The sequence below is a fragment of the Arvicanthis niloticus genome, chromosome 1 (genome assembly GCF_011762505.2).
Source record: "Arvicanthis niloticus isolate mArvNil1 chromosome 1, mArvNil1.pat.X, whole genome shotgun sequence".
NCBI lineage: Eukaryota > Metazoa > Chordata > Mammalia > Rodentia > Muridae > Arvicanthis > Arvicanthis niloticus.
The window spans coordinates 110,417,772-110,435,191 of NC_047658.1; the positions used below are offsets into that span (position 1 = coordinate 110,417,772).

Here is a 17,420-nt window from a genome sequence, read left to right on the forward strand (position 1 = left end):
CTGAACCCCCTCTGTCCCCACCAGTTGTTTTCTTAATGCAATCAACTTGACAATGGCTATTTATTTACTATGATAATCTCCAAGGGGTGATCCCCAGGTGACCATGGGGCAGGCTGAAACCTCCACAGGGCCAGCACAATCCATTCTCTTTTTATGGTAAAAAGTGGATCCACAGTCTTTTTATGATAAATTGGAAAGGCACATACATTACTGCAGACAGTTCTGAGTGCTGTCTTCAGGCAGAATTTGGGTTGGAAGGAGTTGCCACGTGAGGAGTGGTCAGAGCCAGCTGCTGGTAAGAATGGCATGCACAGTGGATTGGTCCTCAAATTCTGAGAAAGACCCTAGTCTCCAGAATGTAAGAATCACTTTCCTGGAGCCTCAGCTGTGGGATGGGAGTAGGTACCTGCATTACTTATGGGGACTTCAGTTCCCAGCTGGGGAGTTTTCACTGGTTCGTGGGGTCTGGAAATTTCCTTTATAATCAGTCAGCCATGTTTTCATTTGTATAGGGGCAGGAAAAGTTCCCTGGTTTCAGAAGTGTGCCTGATCCATGCAGGTGCCAGGCTTCATGTCCACATGTCCTCATGTCATGACCTGTCACCCACTTAGAACATCATTTTTGTTACTAGATGCAGGTTAGGAGCATCCAGTAGGTGCAGGGCTGATCTTCCCACAGGGATGCTACAGTGACCTTGGAAGCCCTGCTGTCCCCTCCAGTTTTCTCAGCTAGTGTTGTTGTGAGCTGCTGGGACATGTCCTGAACCACTGCTCTGTGCTGGGCTCTGGCTCAGCACCCCACGTGAAACCCAAGGAAATCTAGTGGGTTTCTTATTTGACATACAAGAGCCCAGGCTTCAGAGAACCCGGGTGTGCCCAAGTTCTGAGAGCTGCCTCAAGAGCCTGTCTGGACAGTGGAAATGGAAACTTGGCTCCATGTGTACACGTTACAAATTGACCTGGCTCAATTGTATCTGTGACATACTTGCACTTTTGGTGAAAGGAACAAGCTGTGAAACCACCTAGAGTGGAGACCAGGAGTTCAAGTCTTGCTCTGCCCACCATACCAGTAGGCCACTCTTTTACAGTGTTTTCTCTTCTGGATGCAACAGATGGTTTTGGGGGTAGAGTCTCACTCTGTTTCAAGGTCAGGAAATTCCAGAGTTCTCCTGTCTTAATATCTCAAGCACAGGAATTATAGGTACCAGCTGCCCTGCCTGGCTTCTAGATTTTTGGTGGAGTTTCTTTTCGTGGCATGGCTTGTGGCACATATAAGAACAACCCCAGGCCATGTTCTCTTGTGTGAGTGGGAGAGAGATGAGAGAGAGAGATGAGAGAGAGAGAGAGAGGGAGGGAGGGAGAAAGGAGGGGCTTCTGTGGGCTCTTACACACACATGTGGTATACACAAATATACATAATTAAAATTGAACATAAAATATTACAAGGTAAATGAGAAAATTATTTAATACCCCTCAGTATATAAAAAGAAAAATAATGAAGTCATCATAAAGACAGTGGCTGGAGAGTTGAAATGGAAGGTCGGCCGTTTAGCAGCCCCGTAGTATTTCTGACAGTTATACATCCTCTCAAGACACTTGGCTGGTGTTGGAACAATAAAGCAGGTTAAGAAGGGCACCTGGTGATGAGGAGACCCTCTCACACACCTGCCACCTGATCTTCCAGCATCTGCTGCCATGGAAACAGCCGATAGCCCAGTCCATCTCAGCTTGTTTCAGGAACATCAGAGAGATGCAGAGGGCAGCTCCATGGGGTACATGAGAGATACAGGACAGGCGAATGGGAAGATGTGAGGGAACGGAGGAGCACTGCGGCTCCGTCTTGGAGGCTGTGTCCCTGATGGTCAGCCCCTTTGTGGTTGACGCTGCATATAGGGTATGCCTGGCAGATCAGAAACACAGGCGCCAGGTTGCTTTTTGGGTTGTCACCCATTCACACTACCGAAGGGTCTGCACTTACAAAAGACTTTGAGTTCATTATATTACCATTTGAATTGTGAATTTAACAACTCAACACCCCTATATACTGTGGACCTTTCTAGAGGACCATTGGGAGAAATACCTTAAAAGATGCAGTCCACCAGGAGTTGGGAAGAATATAAGAACACCTCACTTCATGAATATGCCACACACCTCATAAATATTCATAAAACATTCTTTTACCTCTATAACATAGAACCCACTAAGTGTCTCTCCACTGTGGGGCAGCCCACCTCCTATCTCTTTGGAGTGTTTTGTTCAGCTTTGATAAATAAATTTCTACGAAAACTGTCTGTTTTCACTGAACTCTTTCCTTGAAGCAGAGCAGAACGGAGAGGCCCTTTTAACCATTCTGTGGGAGCCCAGGCCACCAAGCTCATGATGAATCAGCTGGCACTAGAAGGCAGAAGGGACAGGTAGGGAGGAGACATGTGCACAGCAGCTTGTCAAGTGGCTCAAGTCTGGAGAACATGGTGACATCAGGGCTTGCTTGTCTGAGTGACAACATGATCCCGCTCTGTCCCTGACATCCCCAGTCCTGTGCCTCAGCTGGCCCTGCTTTATCACTAGACCATCTGTGAGGCTGAAGACAGAGCCCAGGGAAGCAAGCCTAGCAGGAGCTAGCCTAGAAGAGAACACACTGGGCCAAGCATGCTGTCACATGTCTTGACACCCCAGCCATTGAGAAGTAGAGGCAGGAGGATCAGGCATTCTGTGTCCTCTTTAGTTAAAATTGTGAGGTCAAGGCTAGCCTGCTGTACATGAGACCCTGTCTCAAAAACAAAACAGAAAGGGAGAAAGAAAAGAGTCCCTTGAAGGAGGGAGTCAGGAGGGAGGTCCCTGGACTTCTGAGATTCTATATTCCTGAAACCCAGTCTTGGCCAGTGCAGGTGAGAGATGGCACCCTATTTTATTAAAACACCATAGAGCACCCACTGGGTTAGCACTTTCTGCTCACTAAGGGGGTGGAAGCTAAGTGGTTTCTAACAGGATCTTCTCATTATCTGGCTGTATTCTGGGCTATAAACTTCCCAGGAATGCCCAGGATTCTGCAGGGATAGTCCACCCACACCCAGTGGAGGTGGAGGCCTTCCACCCTGTCACAAAAGCTGAACCATTTCCTTTTGGCTTTTATAGCACCCCTTCAACCTAGAATGGATTTCTTTAGCTCTGATCCAGCCAAAGGCAAAGGAAGCAGGAGCTTACAGAGTGGGCAACCTTCCAACTCCTCCATCTCCTGCCCAGGCACACCCCATTCACGGCCCTGCCAATCGATAAGTTAAAAGTCTCACATCGCCTTCAGAGAAGTAAATGTGTAGAAAATGCTGCTTCTAATGAAATAGTGCATACAGCACAGTTGGACCAGGTATGGAGGGGAGGCTGGTCCCCAGTGGCCCAACTCTTTGTGGTTCCCTGTAAATGTACAGGGCCCCTTAATACCTTTTGAGGAATGCTGCTTGCAGGAGCTTTGGGACGATCCAATGCACAGTTCTCAGATCCCTGCTATGACCACAGGTGTTTGCACAAATACACCCCAGATGTCTCAGAAAACTTAATCCAACTAAATGTGCAAAGAACTGTTTTGTAGCACCTTGCTGAAGGACAGTGACAAGGACAAAGGTTGGTGCACATCCAGCAAATGGGTATTTCCCCAAAATATTTTTTTTAAGATTTATTTATTTTATGTATATGAGTACACTGTCACTGTCTTCAGACATACCAGTAGAGGGCATCGGATCCCATTGCAGATGGTTGTGAGCCACCACATGGTTGCTGGGAATTGAACTCAGGACCTCTGGAAGAGCAGTCAGTGCTCTTAACCACTGAGCCATCTCTCCAGCTCTGCAAATATTTTTAATATTAATTAAAACATTTATATTTTATGTGTGTGAGTGTTTTTGTTTACTTGTTTACTTGTTTACGACCTACATGTAGAGCAAGCAGAGTCCAGAAGAGGGCGCCATATCCACCGGAACTAAGTTACAGATAATTGTGAACAGCCATGTGGAGCTGAGAAATTGAACTCCAGGTTCTCTGGAAAAGCAGCCAGGGTGCGTAACCACTGAGCCATCTCTCCAGCCCCTATGTGGTTTTGTTGTTGGTGTTTGTTTCTAAAACAAGCAAGCAAGCAAGCAAGCAAGCAAACAAACAAGCAAGAGTTCCGAGGGTTGAACCCAGCTCCTCAAGTTTGCAACTTAAGCAGTTTACCAACTGAGCAATCTCTGGAATACTTTGATCCCCAATGTTGTGGGATTGAGTGCAGTGTCCTCTGTCGGGAGATGTGCCACCTGCACCTCTGCTCTGAGTTTGACTCTGCACCGCCAGCCAGGACGTGTGTGGCTCATCCTGGATCCTTCCAGTGTCTCCACCAAGGTCCTGAGCATGCCTCACACAGGTTTCTTGAGTTATATTCACTCAGAAACCCGGACCCACCATGCTCCAATGTTTGTCTGCTCTGCTCAAAACAAGAAGGGCAGCTGGGCACAGAGAAGATCACCAAGTCAGAGGCACAGAGGGGCTTACAGGCCAAGGGTGGGGGGCAAACATGCAGGAGGCCATAGCCTGTTTGCTCTACCTGGTGGGGCAAGCCAGTTTAGAGCAGAGCTGGAAGCCTGCCTGCTGGGTGACAGTGAGTGTGTGCGGGAGGAGGAGGCAGGGACCTCCTGGGCTGCTTTGATTGGAGGAGTTTGGATCTGACACAAGGAGAAGTGACTCCAGCTAGGAGTTCCCTCAGAGGAGGAGGGTGAGCCAGGTCAGATCAAGCCCTCTAAGGAGGTAGTGGTGGGGCAGGCGTGCAGAGGAGGCATAGCAGCAGCAGCAGGAAGAGGAGGAGAAAGTGGAGAAGGAGGAGGAGGAGAAGGAAGAGGAGGAGGAGCCCAACAGAACTGAGAGACAAGCTGGGTCATGGAAATCTAGTCTACAGGACTTGGGGATGTGAGAGTCAGAGCCAGGAGCAGGCTTGTCTGTGCTTCCAGGTCACTAGTCTGGAGCATTGAGTGGGTCCAGGGTCAACTGTGTCCCCTAGCAGGAACCCGGGAAGAAACAACAGTGTGAACAGCAGTGTTTGAACTCTGCAAATTTTGAGTTTGGAGCCCCAGTGAGCTGATTTCAAGCTACAGGAACTAGAGCCACTTGGGAAGGGCAAGCCTTAGTTGATGAATTGCCTCTGTCAGATCTGCCTGTGAGCAAGTCTGTGGGGGGCATTTTCTTAACTAAGGATTGATGTGGGAGGACCCAGAACACTGTGGGCAGTGCCACCCCTGGGCAGGTAGTCTTGGGTTGTATAAAAAAGCAGGCTGAGCAAGCTTTGAGAAGCAAGCCAGTAAACAGCACTTCTCCATGGTCCCTGCTTCAGTTCCTGCTTTGAGTTCCTGCCCTGGCTTCTCTAAGTGATGGACCGTAGGCTGTAAAGATGGTGGAAGAGAGGTCCCAACAATCAGGTATAATCAGCCCTGACACAAAGCCCTCCACAAGTGCCTCAGCGCTTTCTTGTGTTAATTCGGGAATGGTCCTCAGCGCTTTCTTGTGTTAATTCGGGAATGGTTTTGTCTTTCCATTGTATTTCCAGATAATTACTGTTTGATGAGTAGACAAGTTGTCCTAGAATATTTTCTTAGACTTTCCAACATGATACTCTCTGGGTGGGAGGTTGATCTCTTTATTCCAATGCTTGTGTTTCTTAATTTTTCTTATCTGATTACACTGGCTGATATTTTACATGAAATAAGTAAGTGTGGGGGGGTCACACGTGTGGGGACATGCACACAGCTTGTGTGTACAGAGCTTGTGTGGAGGTCAGAAGACAATTTGTGGAAGTCAGTTCTCTTTCTATCATGTGGGCTTAAGGGATGGAACTCAGATCAGCGGGCTTGGTAACAAGCACCTTTTCCTATGGCGCCCTCTTTCTGGCCCTTAGCTGGCATTTCAGAGGTCTCATAGGAATAGCAGTCTTGCACTTCTTGTTTCTCCATCAAATTCTATTGATATAGCATTTTATATTTAAACATAAGGTACATTTTGGTGCAATTTAAACTGAATATTGAAATATCCTCAAATGATACAGCTGTGACATAACAATTTTGTTTGACAAGACATATTTCTTAATTTGTTTGCTGATATGTAAACACATGTCAGAATAAACGAGAGTCACACTGGGTGGATTTTGTCTGTGAAGCCCCATGGCACTCTGTTTATCCATCATCCATGTAAAGGTTTTGCTTACTTGCTTGCCATGAAGGAGACAGATGAGGTACGCAATAAAAGTGGGTCTCTGCATCAGCAAGGAAAACTCCAAAGGCACCTCAAGAGGTCATAGCTCTTCTGCAGGCTGATCCCTGCTTGGGATGCTGCTTGTTCTGCTTTCACAGTTACCAAGAGTTTCCCCCAGTGTGTCCACTCCTCTGTCGTTTTCATTTGTTCATTTCAGACAGGGCATCACCACTAGCTGAGGCTGGTCTTGAACCTGTGATTTTTCTATTCCTACCTTTTGAGTCCTAGGGTGTATCAGCCTATCTGGTTGATTCCTACATTCTTCAGGCTATGCCACCAATAGGAGGCAGAAGATGTGTGTGTGTGTGTGGGGGGGGGGTTGGGGGGGAGAAGTATGGGGGTGGAGAAGTATCCTGCAGAAATATCCTCAGACCCATCAGGCCCTCTATCTAGCTGGCCTCTCCTTCTGCCCACAGTCCACATATCCTCAGGCAGACTCTTCACACAGGGCTTGTCAGAAAGTAGCCCAGCATCCTTCTATGCCTAGTTTAGTTACCAGGCTCTGGGCTCTTATGTGTAGATAAAGTGCCAGGAGGTGTTCCAGAACAAACACAGGGAAAAGAACCCATAAAATGTGGGTGGAGGGTACTAAAGGTCCGTTTTAGGACACAGGTGGGCTGTAGGATAGCACAGCTGCAGGGGAGGAAGGGGATTCCAAGCTAGAAGCCGAGAGAGGAATACACTTACCAACTCGGAGTCGAGAGAACAAGAATGAATTTAAGCTTTTCCAATAGTGGAAATAAGTTTAAAATGTCACAGAAGCACGAGAGATCTAGCAGGGACCAGATGTGCTGCCCACAGCAGCTGCTTTAACCCGGATATGGCAGCCTTCAGCTCTGCACACCACATCTTGCCTGCATTTTATCCCTCCCATCCTCAGCCCTCAGGGTCATTCCCCTCAGGCAGTCTAGAGACATCTTGCCACCACAGCCCAAAACAACTCCAGGGCTTCTCTAGGAGTTGTTGAGTGCAGTGAGCATCAGGTTAATGTTAATCACAATATATTGATAATGGCTTTTCCAGGGCCAAAAAGGTGGTTCTGTCTGGAATCCCCACAGCATGATGTGATGTCTTGGCTCCAAGTTCCCTGTATGCATCTCTTTCAGAGAAATCCTAATATGAGAAATGTGATATTGGGATGGATAGAAGCCTCGTCCAGGGCTTGCAAGAAAAAGACCAGATATTTGTTGGGAGGCCTTTCTACAAGGTCATCTGATCCTCCCCCCACCCCCCATATTCACATGTGCAGTTAGCTTGCAGAACCAAACTAGAGGCTCAGAAACTCAACTCTGCAGCACAAAGAGTGATGCCCCCTTTTTACACTGAATGGGGGCGGGAAACAAGGCTCTGGGTGATGTGCACAGTTGCAGACTTGCCAGAAATAAGAACACCAGAAGAGGTCCTAGCTCAGATGAGTGGCAGTTTATCAATCTTTGAAAGCTTACAGTGGGTTTGGGGACAGACAGGGTGAGGGGTGTGTGTGTCTGAGATACCACCGCAGGCCCTCACTGGTGTTTCCTTAGCCTAGAACTTTCCATGTGACAAATTAGATTCAAGGATGTGGCTTGAGCTGAGGACAAGGCTGCACTGGATACAGGGACACAAAGAAACTGGGGCACAGGCAGGATCCTGTCCTTAAAATGCCAAACCGAAGGCTCCAAGCAGCAAGCAGAGCAAGGGATGTATGTGGGGTAGGCAGTGGGGGCACACACTGGGGTGACAGGCTGGTGGAAGCTGGAGTCCTCAGGGAAGTCTTCCTTTCTTAACATAGCGATGATGATGGCACTTGAGCCCTCCGTGGGGACAGCAGAAAGTTCAAGGCTGACTTCTGCCTCACTGCTTCCCTTATTGTCTGCAGCGCAGACTGCAGGAGTGAGGCTTGGGGACAGGCAGGCACTTAGGGTGGGAGAGTGGCAGCAGCAGGGTGTCTTGGCATGCATCTTCCAGCTGGGTTCCTGGGGCCAACAGTCCACTTTCATTTCTGTGACATGTGCTCTCTGGGGTCAGGACTGATGGAATTAAGGAAAGGTGGAACCAGAGCCCATTGCTTGCAAGGAATGCAGAGACCATCAGAGCAGTCTAAGGATCTCTCCCAGGAAATCAGTCTGCGGGATCTGGCCAGGGTTCCTTTTCTTTTTGTCTGAGGGATTACTAGTGGATGCCTCATTTCTTCATTCAACAAGTACGTTAACAGCTCTTACATCTAAGGAAGCTGAGGAGGGCTGTAGATTGGAGCTGGCAGCCCTCCCCTGGAGGTACCACATTACTCGGTGTGTGTCCTAAAATAGGCCTCAACACTACTCTTTTTTTTTTTTTTTTTAAACTCAATAGGCCTCAACACTACTCTTTTTTTTTTTTTTTTAAACTCAAGGGCTTAAAGACTTCTTTGAAATGTGGTCCAATTATTCAAGGAGAAAAAAAAAAGTATACAGAGCAAATATTTAACTCTGCTCTTGGTATGTTGAACTCACCTGTCCACGGGAATCTCTCAGGCGTAGCCTACAAGACTCACTTCATTTGTGTCTCCATTCTTTCTGAGGAGGGTGCAGATTGGGACCTGTCTAATGCCATGGTTCTGAATCACAGCTTGGAATAGGAGATTAGACTTCTATCCTCACCTCCAAACTCTTTGAGCTGTAGATTTCTGGGACAGTAAACTCCTTTTCCAAAATATTGGAAAAAAAAAAATACAGATCCCTCCCCTCAATAGCTAGCCCGGAGACACACAGTATGTACGGTGTGGAGAGATGTCAGTAAATTATTAAGGCTTTTGGAGATTATTAGCCATGGTCCCTCCAGCAGATTGGGCATGTTGCTGTGGCTTGGAGCTGAGGACCTGGGGCTCCCTCTGGGCTGAAGGAAAGTCTACCACTGCGGACAATAAAAACCATGGACGGCTCTAGGGAGAGCTTCACCTGTAGGATTCTGGCTCCTCTTCCCTACCAGCCCCGCCCGGTCAGTCGGTCTCCTCCCCTGGGCGGAAGGTGCTCCAAATCCAGCGGTTTGGGAGGCAGACGCAGGCGTGTTACCCAGGTACAAAGTTTTCAAACGTGCCGCTAAAGGTTTTCCTAGCCGCGGACCTCGGTTTTCCAATCGTATTAACATGCTCCGGGAGGAGAGGGGTTGCGGTCCGGATAATCTTGCGGAAAGGGGCTGGCCTCTACCATCCGGAGAGACTTTCTGGTCTGGGAGGGGGTGGCGCGTGAGCCACGCAGCCTGGGGCGGGGCGCCCAGCGTCTCCCTGGGTTGCTACAACAGACCCCACACTCTGCGCCACCTCGGCCACCGTGAGAGACTTGGACAGGTGCGGCGGAGGCGGGTCGCCCGCGAAAGGACCCCTCCCCCACGCCGCTAGTGCCCCCGGTCGCATTACGCCCGGGAGCCCACAGGTCGCCCGCGGCGCAGAGAGGGGCGGGGCTGCGTTTTACACCCCCAAACCTCCGGCCGGGCTAGGCGCGGCGTGGCTCAGTCTTCCAGGCTGAAGCAGGTTCTGGATCTCAGGTCCTCCCCGGGGCTTGGGCCCGCCCCCGACGTGGGAGCCAGGTGAGACGCACGGGCGGGGAAGAATAGTAAGTGGCCCTTGGGCACCTAATTTGGCTTCTTGAGGCAATCGTGTGTCTCTGGATTCCAGAAGCAACAGCGACCAAGTCAACGCGGCCCCCCTGTACCCATAGAGGCTGAGGATGGGAGCTGGGAAAGAAGGGTGCGTGTATGCAGGTGCGGTTTGCGTCTCTTAGGAGGTACCCCTTCCATCATGACCCTTTTCCCCCAGCAGGGGCCAGTTACAAGAGCTTTGGATGCGACCTGGTTGCAGAGCTCAGAGCTCTTTGTCCCCTGAGCCTGTAGACCTCTGCTTCCTCCAGCGCTTTGACTCCTTCCCCGGGTCAAGGCAGGTGGATCAGCCTCTATTTCATGCCCGGGATCTCCTGTCCTGTAGATCGCCTGTTTCCTGGGGAGTTGGGCCAGCAAAGCCCCGCAGAGGAACAGCCGCAGGGCCGCCAGGGGGCGCGCTGGGCGGGGACCCGAGCCCTCATCTTGCTGTCCCTTGAGGCCCGATGCGCGCTCTCTCAGATTCTCTCCAGTTGCTTGCTTTGCCCAAGATCGCCCTGGCCTCAGCTGGCTCCGGAAGGTCGGGGGTTGTCCAGATCCCCGCCGGGTGCCGGACCCCTGCCCTCCGCGCTCCCTAGTAGGGGTGTGGGGATCCGGCGGGCGCAGGGGAACGGCCCCCGCGTCCGCCGGCCGCTGCCTGTGAATTATGCAGGAGGCTGGCACCGGTGCTCGAGTTACTCAAGTTTCCCTGGCAACTTTCGCTCGGGCATCCCTCCTGCGGCGCAGCGGGCAGCTCCTCCCGCGCGCCCGGGGCCCCAGGCGCCTTCCCTGTGACGCCAGGCCTCGCAGCCCTGGGTACCGGGTAACCAGGAGGGCTCCGGAAGACGCAGACGCAGACCCAGGCCACGCCCTCGCCCCCTGGGCGGGGGTCCTCTAAGGAAGCGAGCAGGTGCGACCCCGGTGACATCATCCTGTAAACTTCGTCTTGGGCTCAGAGGGTGCTTGCAGAACCTGTGGTGGACTTCGTTGCCAGGATGCTGTGGTCGCGCGGGACTCCGCTTCCTGGTTTCCAAGGGTGTAGGGCATCCGCTGGATCTCATCGCTGGGGTGTGTAGTGTGGTGAGTCTCCCTTAACCTCTCAGACCCGTCGTGGAGGATGAGGGTATCCAGGGAAACTTGTCTCCCCAGTTCAGAGGGCGCCAGGATTGCCTTGCAAACTGCAGCTGGAGTGCAGATAGGATGGGCTTCCATGCACCTCCCCACCCATTGGCAGAAAGTGCAAGGGGTTGCAATGTGAAGCGCTCTAGCTGTTCAGCTCCAAGTGAGTGGGGCACTGCGAGGTTTTAGGGTCTAGGGGGCGCCAGGTGGGCGAGAGGCTTATTCTACTGACCACTTTTTTGTTGGCTGAGCTTTAAAAAGGGTTGTAGGTTGTTCCATCTGAGAAAGTACCTTGAGCCCATGGGTGCGGGGGAAGGGGGGTCTTGGGGGCTTTTCCAATCAATGGCTTACAGATCGCTTGCAGGCACAGTCCTGGAAGCCTTCAGAGGACATCTGGAATTAGTGGTTTGCTCGTGAAAATTCGAGGTAGTAAATTAGGTAGGTGTGTGACCTCTTTCTTTCCAAACTGAAGTTCGAACATTAATGAGGTCAACCAGCTAATTAAGCCGAGCTTCAACATGCAGAGATAATTTTGGAAGTCTGGATTGGAGAGTGGCTTGTGACCGACCTCTAATTGGGATTGTACCCCGGACCTTGCTGACCTGACTAGGGGAAGTTCTGCAGGTAGCGACCCACCTGCAGGCTCAGCTTTGATCCAAGTGTCAGGGGCCAGCACCCTGCAGGCTGCCTAGTGTGTGGCATGCTTACAAGGGCCCCTGGAGGTGCCTTGATTGGAAACATTCCAACCACTTGTAGGTGATAACTAGGCTGAGTCTGATGGAGATTGAAACCTTTTTGCTGCAGTTGAAGCTAGCTGAGAAAGATCATGGACACTGATGATAAGTGGAGAAGACTGGTAGCCAGGAAGGGAGTGGGGAACCAGGAAGTCACCTAGTCGTAAAGTGGGCAAGAAGACTAGAGCTGGCTTCATAGAGGCTGGAAGTCACAACTGCCAGGAGTGCAGTGTTCTCAAGGAAATGGAACCCATGGTTTGTACCAGGAATTTTTCCAAGAAGGAGCAACTAGGTGGCCAACTGGGCATCTTTGGGCCCCTCAGGAGGCTGGAATACAGGAGAAGGTGTTGCTGCTCCCGGACACTGACCACAGCCCTTGGTGAACTGGGACCAACAGGGAATCTCTGCCTGGTATCTCAAGTGATTTCCTAGGGGGGAAAAAGTGCCTCGTTTGTAATCAAGTCACTCACTCATTTATTTAAGCCACCTCAAGGCTCCATCACAGCCATGATCGTGAGAAGGCTACTTGGTCCAGGTGTGGGGATTGTGGTGTTATTGAGAACACTGGGTCATGGCAGGGGGTAGTGAGATGTGAGGAGTTTCAGCTGGCCCCTGTGAAGGAGTTGGGGACAGCATGGAATTTTATATTCCCTTGTGAGGAAGAAAGTGTGATGGAAGAGAATTCTGGGAGTTGCCCCAATCTTCAGGAAAGCAGCCCTTGAGATGGAGCTGGAGAGAAAGCAAGTTGATGACATCTGTGCTTTGTTTCTGGTTACTTAAGAGTCCTAAGTGTAGAGTTCTGGGCTCTCCGCAGGCTCCAGAGAGCAATGAGGGTGGCTTGTCCAAAAAGGGCTTTGTGTGGGACCCTGCAAATGTCATGGACACCAAGCAAGGCTACACCCTCCCTGCTGACCCCTTTCCTGATGCCAGAGGGCTTGCAGCCTCAATGGCTCCTTAGGACAGCAGCAAGGTCCAGCCGTAGCAGCCTGTTTAAATTGGCATTTTGACCTTACAGGGCCCTTACCTGTGGCTGTGACCCCCATGGGAGGTAACCTTGAGGAGGTTCATGCACATGACTCCAAACCTCTTGTGGATTTCCTGACCCTCTTGGTCAGGACAAAGTGGGGATTCATACACAAACCTATCTTTTTTCTCTTTGGAGCCCCTAAGCTCTTCACCTTGGTATTGTTATATGTATATCTGAAGAATGTGAACAGATTGAGGGATTGTAGCCTGGAATCCCTACTTCTAACCTCATGACATTTGGTCTGGGAACAGAAGCTAACCAGCCCACCCCAAGGGAGATCTGCCATCTTCTGTGGGCCAGATATTTAGCCCTGTTTTCTGTGCTATTTCATTAAAATAAGCTGAACAGATCTCATCTGGGGGTCTGCTGCTGGATGTCAGGCCTGGAGCTGGATGCAGGTTGCTACTCTTGAGACTTCTGGGCTGGTGGTGGAGCCAGAGGATGGTTACATGTGGCTATTGGGTGCTGTAGAACACAGAGAAACCCCTGATTGTTATGAAGGGGACAGTACAAACCACCCAGAAGAACGGGATGACTGCATTCTCTGGCTTGAGCCAGGCCTTACCACAGCTGAGGATGACTGTCGATCGCCTAGGTCCTGGGGACTGCCGCTCGGCAGCTGTGGAGTGGACAAAGCAAGCTGTCCTGAACACTGCCTTCCTAGGTAGCTTTATTATGCTTTTGCTGATGTCTTATGTTTATGTCTGATGTCCTAGAATGCTGGAGGGTGGCCCGACTTCTGTTCCCTTTTCCACGGTAGCCTGAGGCTCTGGAGAGGTGCCGCTTGCCCATGGTTCCCATAGGTAGTGAATGAGGAGCCCGTTTGTACCTTGGGCAGCCCCAGGGAACTCAGCCCACATTCCCACACCCTGCCAGAGCTAAACACACACCACCCAGCGGGAAGTGCCACCAGAATGTGCCAGAAAATTAGTTGTCTTATTCCTGTGGTGTGAAATTGAGTTAGTGGGCGAAAAGCCGAAGTTTCGAAGTTTCCGAGCAGGCGTCTTGATAGGATGTGCATTTTTATCATTGTTGAAAGCAGATGCTCAGAGCCATTTGACATGGCTCACGGGGTCCACTGTGGCTCTGGTGGGAATATTCTGGTGTCTGGGTTGCAGGTTGCCTCTGATAGGAGCCTTCCTCCTGATCAAGAGGATGTCCTAGGCTTAATTGGGAAGGGGCACGATATGTGTCCCTCCTGGTACCCAGAGCCTGTTCAGGGTGGGCATTCTGATGCCTGGTCCTAGGGACAGGCCAGCTGCAGCATATAGCACTTCCTGGGAGATTAAGCTCTTAAAAGCCTTTGGGGGCAGTGGGGGTCAATGGGTAATAGCAGTAAGTAGGAGCTCTCTGATTGGCTGCCAGATGTCTCTTCCAAGCAGAGAAGTAGCACAGGCAGATGGGGTTATTCTCTAAAAACTGCCTATGTTTGATGTGCTTTTCCTAGCCCAGTCCTTGGGCTTTGTGGGGCCATGGGTTTGACAGATTCTCAGGCTATGTCTGTAGATTACATATGATGAACTTCAAGGGTGCAGGAGGGCTCCTACCTGCTTCCTTGTGTTGAGCACCCTGGAATTCTCCTGCAGGAGTTCCAAGAATCCACTTTGAGAAACTTAAAGTTTTTAGTAGGGAAGATGGTTGAAGCAAGCCATGAGATGCTTAGCTTAGAGCCTCCCCTGGGAGACTCCCCCCAGATGCATCCATTAGGGATAAAACCTTTGCACACTTATAGTGGCCCTGCTGTGCTGGGGCCAGGTCTCTCTAAAAAGCATTTCCCCCTTCTCTCCATTTTTTTTTCTCTAAAAGCATCCCTTTTATTAAAACCTACATATTGTATCTTCCCATTTTCTGACTGTTTTCCTTTGAAGCATTCTTATACCTGGCAAAATTAGAGCAAATTGCATGGTAACCCTGCTATGTCATCTCACATTCTGCCTTTAACTCTTGGTTAGAATTCTCGCACATATGTGAGTCTTTATCTAAATCTGTCTTCACAGTTTACATGTTTTCAGTGGATGCTGGTTTGCCTTTAATGTTGTGGTTCACGATAATCAAGAATGACTGTCTGTTGGCTAACTCTGTTATAGCACCCAAGCATTGCAATCTATCATAGACCACCATGGCTAAGACACCTGGATGAGCTTTACAGAGCTGTTAGTATTCCTGAAATTTTTGGAAGGTGCTGGGAATTTGTACTTAGGTCTTTCACAGTGCTGAGCAAATATTCCACTGAACCATGTCCCTAGTCCCTTACTGGGAGACTCTAAGCAGCTGACCTCCTATTGAGCCATGCCCCAGCCCCTCACTGGGGGATTCTAGGCTTGTGCCCTCCCACTGAGCCATGCCCCAGTGCCTTACTGGGGATTATAGGCAATCATTCTCCCCTGGAGTCACGTCCCAAGCCTTTATTCTTTATGTGACTGTTTCTGCCAAAGAATTTTCATCTAATGTGATATGTTTTATGCTCCTGGGTCTTTTATTAATTAACCTAGCAACTCATCAGCAAAAAAAAAGTCTATAAATTGATGTTTTAAAGATTTCCTGTGACCTTAGTCACAGTCCGTGAAAGTCACTTGTGGATTGAGACAGTAGGATAGTGTCTGCTGATCCTGGCTGACCAGGTGCCATAAAGACACCACAGATATTTAGACACGGGGAGGGAAAAGGTGGGAGTGGAAATGTGCTTCCCTGAGCAGATGTGGGCAGCTTGGTGTTTTGATGAGTTCAAACACCAGATCAACCCTTTGGTAGCCAGAGGTCACCACTTGGGTATGTGACCTTCCCCATTGGGTCCGGAATGTCTTTCATTTGTAAAATAGTAGGAGCCTTTGGGAAAGGGATGTGGGAAGGGGTCACCCTGTCTTAGTTTTACTGCTGTGAACAGACACCATGACCAATGCAAGTCTTATAAATGACAACATTTAGTTGGGGCTGGTTCACAGGTTCAGAGGTTCAGTCCATTATCATCAAGGCAGGAACATGGCAGCATCCAGGCAGGCATGGTGCAGGAGGAGCTGAGAGTTCTACATCTTCATCTGAAGGCTGCTAGCAGAATACTGGCTTCCAGGCAGCTAGGATGAGGGTCTTAAGCCTACACCCACAGTGACACACCTACTCCAACAAGGCCACATCTCCTAATAGTGCCATTCCCTTGGGCCAAGCAGACACAAACCACCACATACTCTAATAGTTTTTTGTTTGTTTGTTTGTTTGTTTTGGTTTTTTTTTGGTTTTTCGAGACAGGGTTTCTCTGTGTAGCTCTGGCTGTCCTGGAACTCACTCTGTAGACCAGGCTGGCCTTGAACTCAGAAATCTACCTGCCTCTGCCTCCCAAGTGCTGGGATCAAAGGTGTGCGCCACTACCACCCGGAAAATGGTCTTTTTCTATGATCTATTTCTGGAAGAACTTTGTGCCCCTACAGGGTGAAAGTCACTGCTTAAGTTTGTAGGATTTAAAAAAAAAAATCCTGCAAAGGGGTGTGTGTGTGTGTGTGTGTGTGTGTGTGTGTACATATATGTGTTTATATGTGTGGAGGTCAGAGGTCAAGCTCAGGTAATATCCTCAGGAACACTGTCCACCTGTTTTGAGACAGGGTCTGTCATTGGCTTGGAGCTCAACAAGGGGGCTAAACTATCTGGTGAGTTCCAGGGGTTCTCCTGTCTGTACCTCCCCAGTGCTGGGATTACATGCATGTTTCATACATTTTAACATGATTTTTTGGTTTTGAACTCAGAGTCTCATGCTTGCAAATGCTTTACAGGCTAAGTCATCTCCCCAGCCCCTAAGTTAGCAAAATGCATTTCACCTGCATCAGTGTTCATCTGGATAAGGTGACTCCTAGGTAATGACAGTGACAGTATCTAACTGGTGAGCTTTACACATGTGTTGCCTCTTAGCCTGGAGCCTCATTATTGTTTTGGGATTTGAGGGTGTCCTGCTCCCAACTTTGCAGGATTGAAGAATAGCCTGGACTCTGGATACAAAGCTTGGACTCTGCTGTCCAGCCTGACAGGTGGTTTGTGAGCTTGGAGCCTCAGCTTTGCAGAGAAATCCAATCCCAGGTCATTTCTGTGGTGAGAGGGGTGCTCAGAAAGGACACAGGGGGCTGCCCCTGTGGTTTCCCCAAAGCATGCAAGACTTGGGTACTCCCATTAGGGGATCCCTGCCTCAATAACAGACATCACTCCTCCCGTAGCTATGGCAGGTTGCTCTGTGTGTCACCCCTCACACCTCCTCAAGTCCCAGTAGTAGGTAGGCTCTGGCAAGCTATCAGGATCTGTCCCATCTATCGGCCGCATCTGGTGTCAGGTCCCTGGGGATGAAGTGCCAGGCATCCAGACTCCAGACTTCGTCTCTCTCAAATGTCACTCAGCAATAAGAAGCCAGTGAACCCTTTCAGCCAGCCTGCCTCCATCGTCATGAGATCAGCTATGCCAGCTATCCTCATCAGGATGGGGTCTGCCGACTGTAGCCATTCCTGATTAGAAGGAGAGTGTCTTAGGGTTTCTGTTGCTGTGAAGACACCATGACCATAGCAACTCTTATGAAGCAAAGTATTTGATTAGAGCTGACTTACAGTTCAGAGGGTTAGCCTGACGGGAAGCCTGATGACATGCAGGCACACATGGTGCTAGAGAGGTAGCTGAGAGAGTTCTACATCCAGATCAGCAGGCAGCAGGAAGAG

At 49.9% G+C, this 17,420-nt stretch overlaps 1 protein-coding gene across 17 annotated transcripts in view; it reads left to right on the forward strand.

Moving 5' to 3' along the window:
• Nucleotides 1-5,307: 5,307 nt before the first annotated feature.
• Nucleotides 5,308-17,420, forward strand: part of Shank2 (SH3 and multiple ankyrin repeat domains 2) — a 441,204-nt gene continuing 429,091 nt past the window's right edge. For 10 of the 17 annotated variants that reach the window (XM_034510387.2, XM_076914238.1, XM_076914245.1 and 7 more), the window contains exon 1: nt 9,179-10,935. The gene's annotated coding sequence lies outside the window, so the exon portion shown is untranslated. Of the gene's footprint in view, nt 5,439-9,178; nt 10,936-17,420 lie in introns of those variants that run through there. The other 7 variants (XM_076914170.1, XM_076914198.1, XM_076914200.1 and 4 more) reach the window with 7 other exon arrangements.